Source organism: Schistocerca serialis, chromosome 7 (genome assembly GCF_023864345.2).
Source record: "Schistocerca serialis cubense isolate TAMUIC-IGC-003099 chromosome 7, iqSchSeri2.2, whole genome shotgun sequence".
Taxonomy (NCBI): Eukaryota; Metazoa; Arthropoda; class Insecta; order Orthoptera; family Acrididae; genus Schistocerca; species Schistocerca serialis.
In genome coordinates, this window is record NC_064644.1 from 360,741,377 (window position 1) to 360,755,331 (window position 13,955).

Below are 13,955 nucleotides of genomic sequence, written 5' to 3' on the forward strand. Positions count from 1 at the left end.
ACCGTCAGGTGGCTTACGGAGTATGGATGTAGATGTAGAAAAGATAAGGAAGAGGAGAGTGGACTGAGGGTTGGATAACTCCTGCTTGTTGTCTCTCATGTGTTGTGATTGGTGTATTTAATTCTGTTTGTGGTACGACGTCCAAGTACTGGAAGTTGGGAGCCAAGGATCGGACAGTAGTGTTTGTACGTGCATGGATGATAGGTAACAGAAAGTAATGAAAATGAGGGTCATTAGGGATGGAGAACATGTCAGAGAGATGCTTTGCAATGTGGTTAGCTTTACTTAGATTGTCAGGTGTGGGACGGTTGTTGTGAAGGAGCGGCTAGGGAGAAATTGGGTCATTGTCAGGATGCAGAGGAAATGCTTTCCAGTACTTGGACGACCTGATTGGGAGTGTAGCGGGGAATTATCTTGCTCCAGTCCTGGCGATCTTTTACGTTTAATAAATTCTTTATGTGTCCCTGTGTCAGCTGGTAGCTGGTGACTGTATACCGCGCACGATTCCGCAAGAAGGAGCGGCACAAGCATCGGGATTGTCGTAGAAGGTTTGTAGGAGGAGGATGGGGAGATGAGGAGTCGGTGGACGAGAACAGTCTGTTAAATAAACACTATGTTAAGTTCGAACATATGAGAATTCTGACTCACACTTCGAACTACTGCACTTTTGTGGTTAGGGGAGCAGCGGAAATGGAATCTGTGAAAGAAACTTCGATGTAGTTACCGGTTATTGACTTAACAATGTATGGAATTGTGGGAGAGAACAGAAGAAGATTTTTCGCACCTTACTGCCCTTTGCGAGTGATGGTGCTTCTAGCGATGGTGACTAAGAGTTCGAAAACATTACCTATGCACATCAGGATCGCCGTCTCAGTGCGTGCCATTTCCTAGATGTGACCATGACGTAATCCATAGTGGCAGCCTCGCCACTTTCACACAGCCCCTGGCGATGATGATGATGGTAGTCAACGAGAGGTTGGGATTTTATCCACAGTCGACGAGGGAAGTTTACTGGGAACTTTTTATCCAAGGACCCTGTCGCGAAAGACTTCGCTTCCAACATCGCGCTAAATGGGAACAAATTACAGGGAACCGATCTCTGAGAAGATAACACGCAAAACAGTTTATGTGGACATACGGCCGAAATTCGTTCCAAAAGAGACACACTCGGTTATGAGAGATCTTTGGCAATGCAGGGTTCATGGATTGAACGCACACATGAGAACACACCAGCCAAGTGAGAACATTCTGTCTGTACCAGTGCTTCAGCTCCAGTCTCGACAGAGCAGTGAGCTGGAGTATCAGCTTGAAGTAGACAAATCAACGACCGTACCACAAAAAGGTCGTCTACCAGCAGGGAAGGCAGGGTCACCCTCAACATAAGATATGCCTCACCTGTGAAGGATTGTGGAAAGATGATTCCTTCCAAGAGTCGGTCGCCAATAAACATCGTCGAAACATTGAGGCTGAACTGGTGCTGGTGGAACATTGCGACCATACCCTGTGGATTCTCTTTTGCCCACAGTTGAGTAAAGTAGGGTGTGTGACGGAAGATAGAGATGCCCACATCATTGTTCATCATCACAGATTGAGAAGTCACACTGTGACATGCTAGTCGTTGTTATCGCGGAACTATTTAGTTACGCATGCGACGAACGTAAATTGTACGAACACTTACATAACAGCATAGCCACAAGGTTATTTTCGTAAGTAGCGGTCTGGACTGTTACTTGCAGCCCTGAGAGTTAAGCATCTAGATATCAGCGCTTTTGCGCATTGTATCTTGTTTACTAGGTACTGGAAGGCAGAACCTGCTTGTGAGTCTGATACATGGGGTCCAGTGTATCGAATCGAATCCGCGGCCTGGTAAGATTCGTCGTTGTTGTAGAATCTGTGACGGGTGGCCCGACTGGTCGCAGTAGTCACGCTTCAGCTGGAACAGCAGCGGCAATATAAGGCCGGCGGCGGCACCTGTCACAGTGCTGGCAGTGTTTGGAATTAAAAGCGCGTCGTCAGCGCTGTCGCCGGCAGGCGGGCAGAAGCCCCCGGATAATCGGGCATGCCGGCCGCGCCGCTACGCTGCGCCTGTCGCTGTCACGCCGCCTCCGTGACCCGCATCGCCCGCGCCGCCCACCTACCAGCTGGCAACAAGCTACGCCCGGTGCCTCTGCCTCCCGCCTAACTCAGTTTGCCGCCGTACGTTTGGCTGGAGGCGAGGTCGACCACGTAACGAGGCGTGCAGCGCTGCCTACCCAGCAGGGATCTTACTCCTCGCAAACCAACAGCCGTGGAGACAAACGACACCGCCCATTAAAATTGCAACAGCCCGAAGACGGCAAGCAGCAATCGTCAAATTGTCATTGCATACGCAATTAATTAACATTTCAGCGCAACTATAAAAAGTAGTTAAGACTAATTCCATATACATTAGTGTGCAATACTTAAGGACAAAAGTAACTTTCACATGATGTATTACTGCCTAGTACTACACTTCGACGAATCTTGGACCATACTACAGTGGAGTACAAAAGGTAACGGAAATTAGTACGCAACGAGTCGAAACTAAAAGACACTTTTATACAAAGACAATAATTACTATAAAGTCACCATGATTTATGATAGTTCCCTGGACACTAAATACACCACATCACATCCAACAGAAAAATATATGAGCATGCCATTTTTATGAACACTATGAACTGCCATAATCAGGTTTTACACAAATAACAAAATAAAGGACAAATCCATCCATAATATTAGAAATTGCAGTACATGGCTTTGTTTAACGAAGAATCTAAAAATTTCTAAGTGAGGGAAACAAGAAGATGTTTCTAGAATGAGATTTTCACTCTGCAGTGGAGTGTGCGCTGATATGAGACTTCCTGGCAGATTGAATCTGTGTACCCGACCGAGACTCGAACTCGGGACCTTTGCCTTTCGCAGGCAAGTGCTCTACCATCTGAGCTACCGAAGCACGACTCACGCCCGGTCCTCACAGCCTCATTTCTGCCAGTATCTCGTCTCCTACCTTCCAAACTTTACAGAAGCTCTCCTGCGAAACATGCAGAACTAGCACTCCTGAAAGAAAGGATACTGCGGAGACATGGCTTAGCCACAGCCTGGGGGATATTTCCAGAATGAGATTTTCACTCTGCAGCGGAGTGTGCGCTGATATGAAACTTCCTGGCAGATTAAAACTGTGTGCTCGACCGAGACTCGAACTCGGGACCTTTGCCTTTCGCGGGCAAGTGCTCTACCATCTGAGCTACGGAAGCACGACTCACGCCCGGTCCTCACAGCTTCACTTCTGCCAGTATCTCGTCTCCTACCTTCCAAACTTTACAGAAGCACTTGCCCGCGAAAGGCAAAGGTCCCGAGTTCGAGTCTCGGTCGGGCACACAGTTTTAATCTGCCAGGAAGTTTCAAGAAGATGTTTCTTTACCAGATTCATGGCGCAGGCAAACTGTTTCCGTCATTTACTCTAATTTATTAGAAGGAGACACTTTTTAGATGGGTGATATACACAATACATTCAGAATTGCAGTACATAAACTGTAATATTAGATTATATTAGATTAGATTTACTTTCATTCCAATTGATCTGTAGTGAGGAGGTCCTCCAGGATCACAAGTTGGGAAAATGACTATACATGACAAATATTTACAACTGAAACAAATAAGCTAATGTACCATTCCACAAGTCCCAAGTGGAATGATCGTAATTTATAATGAACACTATATGAAAGAATCATTTTACAAATACTAATGCACTGAATTTAAAATAATTTTTTTTGTTTATTTACAAGGTAATAACCGTGTAATACAACTACTATAATACTTATTTACAGTGAACACATTACTGCAGTGAAATTGTGCAGAAGTTATATTGTACTTATATATATATATATATATATATATATATATATATATATATATAAAAATCGGTTGGTTCTACTGAGAAATTCGTCAGTGGAGTTGAAGGAGTTGGCCACCAATAAATCCCTTAGGCTTCTCTTAAACTGAATTTCATTGGTTGTTAAGCTTTTTATGGCTGTTGGCAAGTCATAGAAAATGTGTGTTCCTGAATAATGCACACCTTTTTGTACGAGACTAAGTGACTTTAAATCCTTGTGAAGATTATTCTTATTTCTAGTATTGATTACATGAATTGAGCTGATCGTTTCAGAAAGTGATATATTTTTAATGACAAACATCATTAAAAAATAGACACATTGGGAAGCAGTAGATAGTATCCCTAGTTACCTAAACAGGATTCTGCAGGATGTTCTTCAGTTCACACCACATATAACTCTTAGTGCACGTTTTTGTGCCCAGAAAACTTTAGCTTGGCCTCATGAATTACCCCCCCCCCCCAAAAAAAAAATTCCATATGACATTATGGAATGAAAGTAAGCATGGTATATCAGCTTTTCCATTTGTATATCCCCTATGTCTGACACAATTCGCATTGCAAACAGAGATTTGTTAAGACACTTCAGCAGTTCTGTGGTGTGCTTTTCCCAGTTGAATTTATTATCGAGCTGTAATCCCAAGAATTTAACACCACTTCTTCTATCTGTTTGTCATCAGATGTTAGGCATATACTCCTGGGACACCCCTTACAAGTTCTGAACTGAATGCAGTGTGTTTTTTCACAGTTTAGTGACAAGGAATTGGCTAGGAACCAGTGATTAATGTCCACAAATATTTTGTTAGCTGATCTTTCTACGACTACACTTGATTTGCTATTTATGTTTGTATCATCAGCAAACAAAACGAACTTGGCATCTGGTAATGTTACTGATGAAAGGTCATTGATATACATAAGAAAAAGTAAAGGACCTAAAATGGAACCTTGTGGGACCTCACATGTAATTAGTTCCCAGTTGGATATACCTAATAGCCTGATACATGTCTGTTTCCTGCCAGAGATATAAGATTTGAACCATTTTGCAGTATTTCCTGTTACACTATAATATTCTAATTTACTTAAAAGGATATTGTGATTTACACAGTCAAATGCCTTTGACAGATCACAAAATATACCAATTGCCTGCAATTTTTTATCTAATGAATTAAGCACATTTTCATTGTAAATGTAGATAGCCTTCTCAATATCAGAACCGTTTAGAAATCTGAACTTTGACTTTTACAGTATGTTATTTGAGATAAGATGTTTATCAAGCCGATTGTAGATTACTTTTTCTAAAATTTTTGAGAATGCTGGCAAAAGTGAAATTTAACGGAAATTTGATGCTATTTCCTTATCTCCCATCTTAAACAGTGGCTTCAATTCAGCATACTTTAACCATTCAGGAAATATTCCACTGATAAACGACTGGTTACGCAGATAGCTTAATGTGTTACTTAACTCAGGATCACATTCTTTCATTAGCTTTATTAATATTTCATCATACCCACTATATGTTTTTGATTTTAAAGATTTTATGATGGACATTATTTCTGCTAGGGTATTGAGGGTCAAATTCATATTATGGAAGTTACTTGAAATGTTTGGTCTGAGGTATTCCATACCAGCATCTACAGAACCTGACAAATCCATCTTTTCAGTAACAGTTTGTTAAAAAGTTCTGCAGCGCTATACACATCTGTCACCAATGTATCATTTACTCTTAATGCTATTTGTCCCTCTTCATGTCTGATTCTACTGGTCTCCTCCTTCACTATGTCCCATAATGTCTTTATTTTATTATCTGATATGACTATCTTTTCCTTGTAATATATTTGCTTTGATGTCCATATTACAGTCTTTAATATTTTGCAGTATTTCTTGAAATATGCTATAGCATCAACATCAGAACATTTTCGGATTGACAGCTACAGTTTTCTGTTTGTTTTACAAGATACACCTATTCCTTGAGTAATCCATGGCTTCTTTGTAGACTTTGCTCTAACTTTGGTACGTTTTTGGGGAAAACAGTGTTCGAATAACGTAAGCACTTTATTAGCAAAATTTTTCATTCATGCCATGAGCACTGTAAACATCAGTCCAGTGAATGTCTCTAAGGAGTGTCCTAAAACAATCAATTTTCGACTTATTGATTACCCTCTTGAGCTCAGATTTAACAGATTTTATATCCTGTTCAGTGTTAACATTTAACAGAAGGAACTGCATGTCATGATCTGAGAGGCCATTGACTATTGGTTTTGTAATATAATTTTGTTCATTGGACTTTTCTATAAAGATATTATCAGTGGTTGTTTGTGAGCAGTTGGCTACCCCAGTGGGAATTAAGTTGAATGATAGTGTTACTAATTCAAATAAGTTCTTATTGGGAGAGTCTTTAAGGAAATCTACGTTGAAATCACCAGCAAACACTATTTCTTCATTTTTGGTGGATAAATGGGCCAGTACAGCTTCAAGGTGGTTTATGAACAGATTAAAGTTACATGCGGGTGCTCGATATACACTTAATATTATGAAGGATTTTTTGTGAGATTCTTCTTCTGTTGTACTTGCTTCCATATGCTGTTCTAGACAAAATTTATGAATGTCTATGTTCTTAAATTTATGACAGTTCCTGATGAATGTGGCAACGCCTGCTTTCTCCATTTCTGATCTACAAAAGTGAGATACTAACTTAAACCCTGTAACACTTCAAAGTTCTATACCAGTGGTCACATGATGTTCAGAGAGGCATATTATGTCAGCTGGGTTTGAAGACTCTGATTCATCTATGCACATAATTAATTCATTAATTTTATTTCTCAGTCCTCGTTTATTTGATGCAATAAAGATAGCTGACATTTCACATTGACTGAGTTAAAATTGGGTAGAGTTAAAATATCTGCTGAGTGTTGAAAATTCTTAACCAATGACTGTTTGTGCTGATGTAATAAGCCAGAATTATGTATTTTGGTTTCTTTCTCAAACTGAAGGATTGTCTCATTCCTAACCTCTCTTAAAATTTGGTTTCTTTCTGTCCTCACTACCCTAAAAAAGAGTCTTTTCTGACCCCTATAACAACTGGTATTTTATCACTCATGACAGTGTCTCCCCCCATTTACTCTCCTGCTATTTTCGTAGCCAGTTTACCCTTCCCCTTCCTGTTCAGGTGAAGGCCATGTCTAGTATAAGCCCACCTATTAAGAGAATCAACAGGAACCACACCAATGTGTGACCCTGCACCCTACATCAGCAACCGTTGCAACTCCAAATTAACTCTCTTGACAGAAGAGTTCAAATGAGGTCGGTCATGGCGCCCAAGAACAGATACAAACACAACACTAGTATGCATCGATGCTCATGCAATCTTTGCCACGTCACACTCTATACTGTACCCAGGATCGCTGTCAATACTGTTACCTGCCCCACCCACTATAACCACGGTGTAATGCTTAGTGAAATCTTTGCAAAGTGATCCTAAATCCTCTGTCACCTGCTCCAGACCAGCACTAGGTCTAATAAAATTGGTGACCTGGTATTGTGATCCTAGTTTATCCTGCAAAAGCTGGCCAACGCCTCTTACATGGGAAGTACCTAACAACAACAATTTCTTTCTCTTTACTGATTTCCCTACTTTCTTACTTTTCAATTTGCTGCTGAAAGTTTGTTGTGCCCTGCCTACACCTGCAAATGCTTAAGGCTCACCAGTTTCTAACTGAAGCAACAGGTTAAATCTATTTCCACATTCACCATAAAGCTGTCAGGTGAAGTTCTAGGCCTGTTCCTCCTGTTGCCTGTTGCCACTTCCCACCTCTCTTTACCCTTCCCCCTCCTTAACCTGTCAAGAACTCCTCTGGCCTTGTCTAAGAGCCTGAAGGGCGACAATTTTCCCCTCCTATCTGTAATACAAATCCTACAAAACCACTGATGAGTCTCATTTACTTCCGCTATTCCCACGCCACTACGGTCACCCACATGGAAAAAACTACAGCGCCCATCACACCAAAACCCCGACCTAACAATTCTACGGCAAGTCAAGCACTTTTCACTCATGATAAACGTAATAGTTTATTAAGAATAAGTCAGTTAATTACAGATAAACACGAAAATATGGTTCCAAAAATTTGGCCTATACCCAACTGAGTGCAAACAAAAACAACAGTGCAAAGTTTCTGAAACAACAACTTAAACTTTACGCTACTTTCTGGAAATGCTGGTTAAATAATGAAGAGGTATGCTACAGTTAAATTACTGGAGAGAGCAAAGAACAACTAAACGAAATTCTATAATTTGCTGTGACAAAACCTAAACAGAAAATACGACTGTACGATCTTTTCGCGTTTTCTGCTATATTACGAAAAGAAAAATGAAACCTTTAATGGTACACTGAAAAGGCACACTAATACACCTATTTACCACGTAATCAGTAGTACACTATATGTTTTATAATCTAAAATGACTTATCTTTACGAGAACACCAAAACTAGCGCCGTCGCCTGGCTACCAACTGACTAGTATTAATGAGGTGTAGTTGTTCTTTGATGTACATACTACGCTTTTATCTCTGCCTAACGTAAACCTACATGTCAATAATTTTGAAGTATATCAAGGTCAGTAAGCCATAAAGCTGGTTGTAGGTATTGTTAATTCCAATTTGCATTGTTGTCATTAAGTTTTATTAGGGTTTGCAGATGCCTGAAAATTGCGACCCTAAAAATTTACAGCTGAAAGCATGATGATATCATTTAAAACATTTACAGAAGCTCACACGAAAATGATACATCACATGTTATGTTGTTAGTGCACAAGTAATATTTTTATCGGTGTATGCATTTCTTTCGTATCGGTATCAGTTACCAGGAGAAAGAAAACTGGCGTTCTACGGATCGGAGCGTGGAATGTCAGATCCCTTAATCGGGCAGGTAGGTTAGAAACTTTAAAAAGGGAAATGGATAGGTTAAAGTTGGATGTAGTGGGAATTAGTGAAGTTCGATGGCAGGAGGAACAAGCCTTATCGTCAGGCGAATACGGGGTTATAAATACAAAGTCAAATATGGGTAATGCAGGAGTAGGTTTAATAATGAATAAAAAAATAGGAATGCGGGTAAGCTACTACAAACAGCATAGTGAACGCATTATTGTGGCCAAGATAGACACGAAGCCCACGGCTACTAAAGTAGTACAAGTTTATATGTCAACTAGCTCTGCAGATGACGAAGAAATTGAAGAAATGTATGACGAAATAAAATAAACTATTCAGATAGTGAAGGGAGACGAAAATTTAATAGTCATGGGTGACTGGAATTCGGTAGTAGGAAAAGGGAGAGAAGGAAACGTAATAGGTGGATATGGATTGGAGGTAAGAAACGAAAGAGGAAGCCGCACAGAGCACAGAGCACAACTTAATCGTAGCTAACACTTGGTTCAAGAATCGTAAAAGAAGGTTGTATACATGGAAGAAGCCTGGAGATACTGACAGATTTCAGATAGCTTATATAATGGTAAGACAGAGATTTAGGAACCGGGTTTTAAACTGTAAGATATTTCCAGGGGCAGATGTGGACTCTGAGCACAATCTATTGGTTGTGAAATGTAGATTAAAACTAAAGAAATTGCAAAAAGGTGGGAATCTAAGGAGATGGGACCTGGATAAACTGAGTAAACCAGAGGTTGTACAGAGTTTCAGGGAGAGCGTAAGGGAACAAATGGCAGGAATGGGGGAAAGAAGTACAGTAGAAGATGCCTTCATTTTTACTTTTATCGTAATATCAGCCATAATTAATAAGCTGTTGTGCTACCTACAGAACTGTGATATTCTGGATGGCATTTAGAAATAGACTTCTGGTACGAAAAGGAAGTTATAGTTACTGTGTTTTTAAAAAGTACGATGTTTCATGCTTACTGAACTCTTTTAACTAATCCCGCCACTTGAGTAGAATGCCAGTTAGGCATAATTAATCATATCGTATTTACTCATTGAATATATTGAAACTAAACTTTATTTCTAACACAAATGTATAAAAATCTCAAAACTACATCTCAGTATTGTGTTTTAGCACTCTTAGTGTTCTATTCACAAAACAACAGTGATGAGCGACGTGCAGGGTAGCAGGAAGTGAACCTCTTATTACAGAAAACTTGTTGTTGTACAATGTACCCGCTCGCACGCCAGGAACGAAATACTCACAGGGCGTTACATATGAAACTAGGTATTCGTAAAAAACAAAGTGAAACATATAATTACCTTTTTTCTGTTTATTTATATTGGTTTTTAAACCCTTGAAGTCAAGACCACACACGAAATCTTCTTTATTTGGACTGATCACTGGTTTCGATTAACAATCCAGCAATCCTCACATCATAAATTGGTCTTCATTAGTGTTTCTGCCATTACAGCTTAACACATCCTTAAAGTTTTCTTAAAATGACAACGCCCATACATGACAAATAATTAAAAACAGCTTTTCATCGTTAGTAGCCGACACAATCAATATTTACATAATTTATTAACAGGTTATCATATGTATCTTCCTACAATGTGGTAAATGCGATTAGCGTCATTCGGTGGATGAAATCAGTTTCAGGTATCAGCATCCCCAAAGGCGGCTTGCATTCCGACAGGCAGATGGAATGGACTGCTCGAAGAACTTGTGGCTCCAGTTAAATAGCGTCATCATGGTGCCGACAGATTGGAAGTGAGTGAATACCACTGGTGTGAAGAGGGTGTGCTTCTTAGCGCCCTCTGGTGATATCGCCATGCAGCTACTGACCGCGTACGCAGTAGCTAATTTTTTTTTTTTTTTTACAATTCTTATTATCACGTCCATTAACATATTTTCTTTTCGTGTGCAAGTTCGTGGAGCAGCTTCTTGCAAAACGCATACCTTATCTAGTGTACTTGCAGTCCTGCAAGTTTATAGTGATTCAACAACTAATCTTTCGTTTATTTTGCCTGATTTTCCTTTGCTTACAGTTCCCCTGCTATTTTACGTTGTAGCGGAGAGCCTATCAAAAATATCTTGCAGCACGGCTCCTGTTTTGTACCTTCGTTTTTGAACGAGAGTCAACAGTGTCACATGTGAAATGCCTTTGAATGACGGTTCATTGCAAGATGAACTTGAACCCAGAGTGTGTCATTGCCGTTTTTCGCACGACTTTGTCATTGTGCCCTGCAGGGGCTGTGGAAGCAGCTTCTTTGGTCATATATGTAATAACTGCTAGTAGTGTTTATACTGTGTCTGAAATTGAAAAGTTTGTTCTGGTACGTTAGTTAATAAGGGGAAATAAAAGCCTTAAATCCACCGCAAAGGACTGGCGGTGTTGTAGCTCTTTCGACTGGGATCTAAACTGAAATCGTGAAACTTTTTCCCCAGGGTGACATGAGAACCAAATTCGCATTGCACTGTAGAAACATTATTGCAAAGCTGTGAAGGCACAACTTCTAGAAGATGAAGGTAATGTGTCCACTGAGGTAGCAAGCGGATCAAAATGACAACATGACGAGGACCATTTTCTAACGTATCTGGAACAGTACTGAGAGGCGAGTGGCCATCAAGGAGTAATAGCGCTTTGCCTTGTCCTTTTTTCGCGATGATTTGCTCTTCTACCAACGAACGGGAGGCCGTGTGTGGAGAGTTTGTCAGAATACTAAAGCAGTGTGCATCTGAAAGACTCAATTGAATAACACGATTTAATAGCTAAAACTGTATTACGTATATTTCTGTCCTGTAGTATATTAGGCCACGTGTTATGAAGTCGTACATGCCATCTGGAGGAGCCATCATGGTAAATAAGACGAGGAGAGTGAGCCGTGTGGCTCGCCAGCAATATATTGATTCGCACGTTCGCGCTATCTACCGTTGCGCGTTAGGTCTCGGTGGCAACGCAGCCTGCTCGCCGTTTTCGAGGAGCTGGGAGGTGTGGCTCCGAGCCCCGAGCAGTTAGGAAACGACACCGGTTAACAGCGGACATTTCCTGCGTGCTACGGCGTCTGATCTGGCGTCAGCATAAGTTATCAGCGCGTAGAACGAGAGCCGGAATGTTGTCCTTCGAGGCCGTATCACTGCGGCTAAGCTGTGGACGTGCCCGCGTCTTCGCTGGGGAGAGGCTAGTGCGTTGCACGGGACGGTATTGTCTTACCTAGGCAGTTGCGAATGGCGAGTTCTTTTCTGAAGTGACGGTGGTGAGAGCGCAATGTTGCATGTGCGATGTATTTCTGATACATTGTCTCACCTTGTAAGTCCTTTGTGTTTGGAATCTCTAATGTGACTACGTGCCGCAGTTGGCTGTCTTGTTCCTGATTTAAAATTGTGCTAAACGTCCGTGGTGGGCTGCCTGTCGTCGTAGCGTTAATCTGTTGATTTAATGGTCTCTCCTAATTGGCCTTGTTATTGCGTGGCTGTCCTACGAATGAATTAAGGTCTCTAGCTTTTATAAAAGAATCAGGGTAGGCAACAGGAATGAGCGCATGTTTTTCAATTAAAGACTGTTTGATAAACTAAAGAATGGTACTGTTCATGCAGATTTAAATATATGTCATACATGACGCATTATAGCCAGAGATCTTGTTGTTTTACCTTATAGTGCTATTTTTTAAATGGGAAGAGTGAATTTGAGAATTTTAGTATAATTAGCCATGAATATTCGGATTTGGGCGTTGGGTTTGATTTGTGAGTCGACTTGCAGTTGGTTCTGAGTTCTTTCCTGTTGTTGCTGTACTGGTCTACCGGGCTTGTTTATTCACTCTGCTAAGGCATTGCGCTGCGTTTGTGTACTCGTGTCATTAGTGCCTGCTAGATTTTTGGGTGACTGGTTACCGCTTGGCTGCGCTCGACAACGCTTGTGTCTGCTCTCGCCAACGCTTGTGTCTGCTCTCGCCCTTGATTTTCTTAGGTACACACCAAAGGCTGATAAATCTGTTGTCTTATTATGCGTGTCTGTATCTAAATTTGATCTATTCTGTAGATGCTTCCTTATGGCCAATATTGGTCTGCTATACATTTAGCTTTTAGGATTTCTGCGCCAGTAGTCGCGGATCGAATCCGCCCGGCGGATTAACGGCGAGGGCCGGTGTGCCAGCCAGCCTAGATGTGGTTTTTAGGCGGGTTTCCACATCACACTAGGTGAATACCGGGCTGGTCCCCACGTCCCGCCATAGTTACACGCCTCGCAGACGTTTGAAAAACGTTCGCACTATTTCATGGGTTACACTAAATGCAGACAGTTGGGGTGGTGGCAGGAAGAGCATCAAGCCACCCCTTAAAATTAACTTGCCAAATCCAATTTAACCATGCCGACCTGAGCAAAGAGGCGGAACAAAGGCGCTAGCGAAACAAAATTTCTGAACCAGTAGTTTGTTACGTGTGGCGATGTCGGCTATTAAAATTGCTACACCAAGAAGAAATGCAGGTGATAAACGGGTAATCATTGGACAAATATATAATACTAGAACTGAAATGTGATTACATTTTTAGGCAATTTGGGTGCGTAGATCCTGAGAAACCAGTACCCAGAACAACCACCTCTGGCCGTAATAACGGCCTTGATACGCCTGGGCATTGAGCCAAACAGAGCTTGAATCGTGTACAGGTACAGCTGCCCATGCAGCTTCAACACGATACCACAGTTCATCAAGAGTAGTGACTGGCGTATTGTGATGAGCTAGTTGCTCGGCCACCATTGACCAGACGTTTTCAGTTAGTGAGAGATCTGGAGAATGTGCTGGCCAGGACAGCAGTCGAACATTTTCTGTATCGAGAAAGGCCCGTACAGGACCTGCAACATGCGGTCGTGCATTATCCTGCTGAAACTTAGGGTTCCGCAGGGATCGAATCAAGGATAGAGCTACGGGTTGTAACACATCTGAAATGTAACGTCCACTGTTCAAAGTGCCGTCAATGCGAACAAGAGGTGACCGAGACGTGTAACCAATGGCACTCCATACTATCACGCCGGGTGATGGGCCAGTATGGCGATGACGAATACACGCTTCCAATGTGCTTTCACCGCGATGTCGCCAAACACGGATGCGACCATCATGATGCTGTAA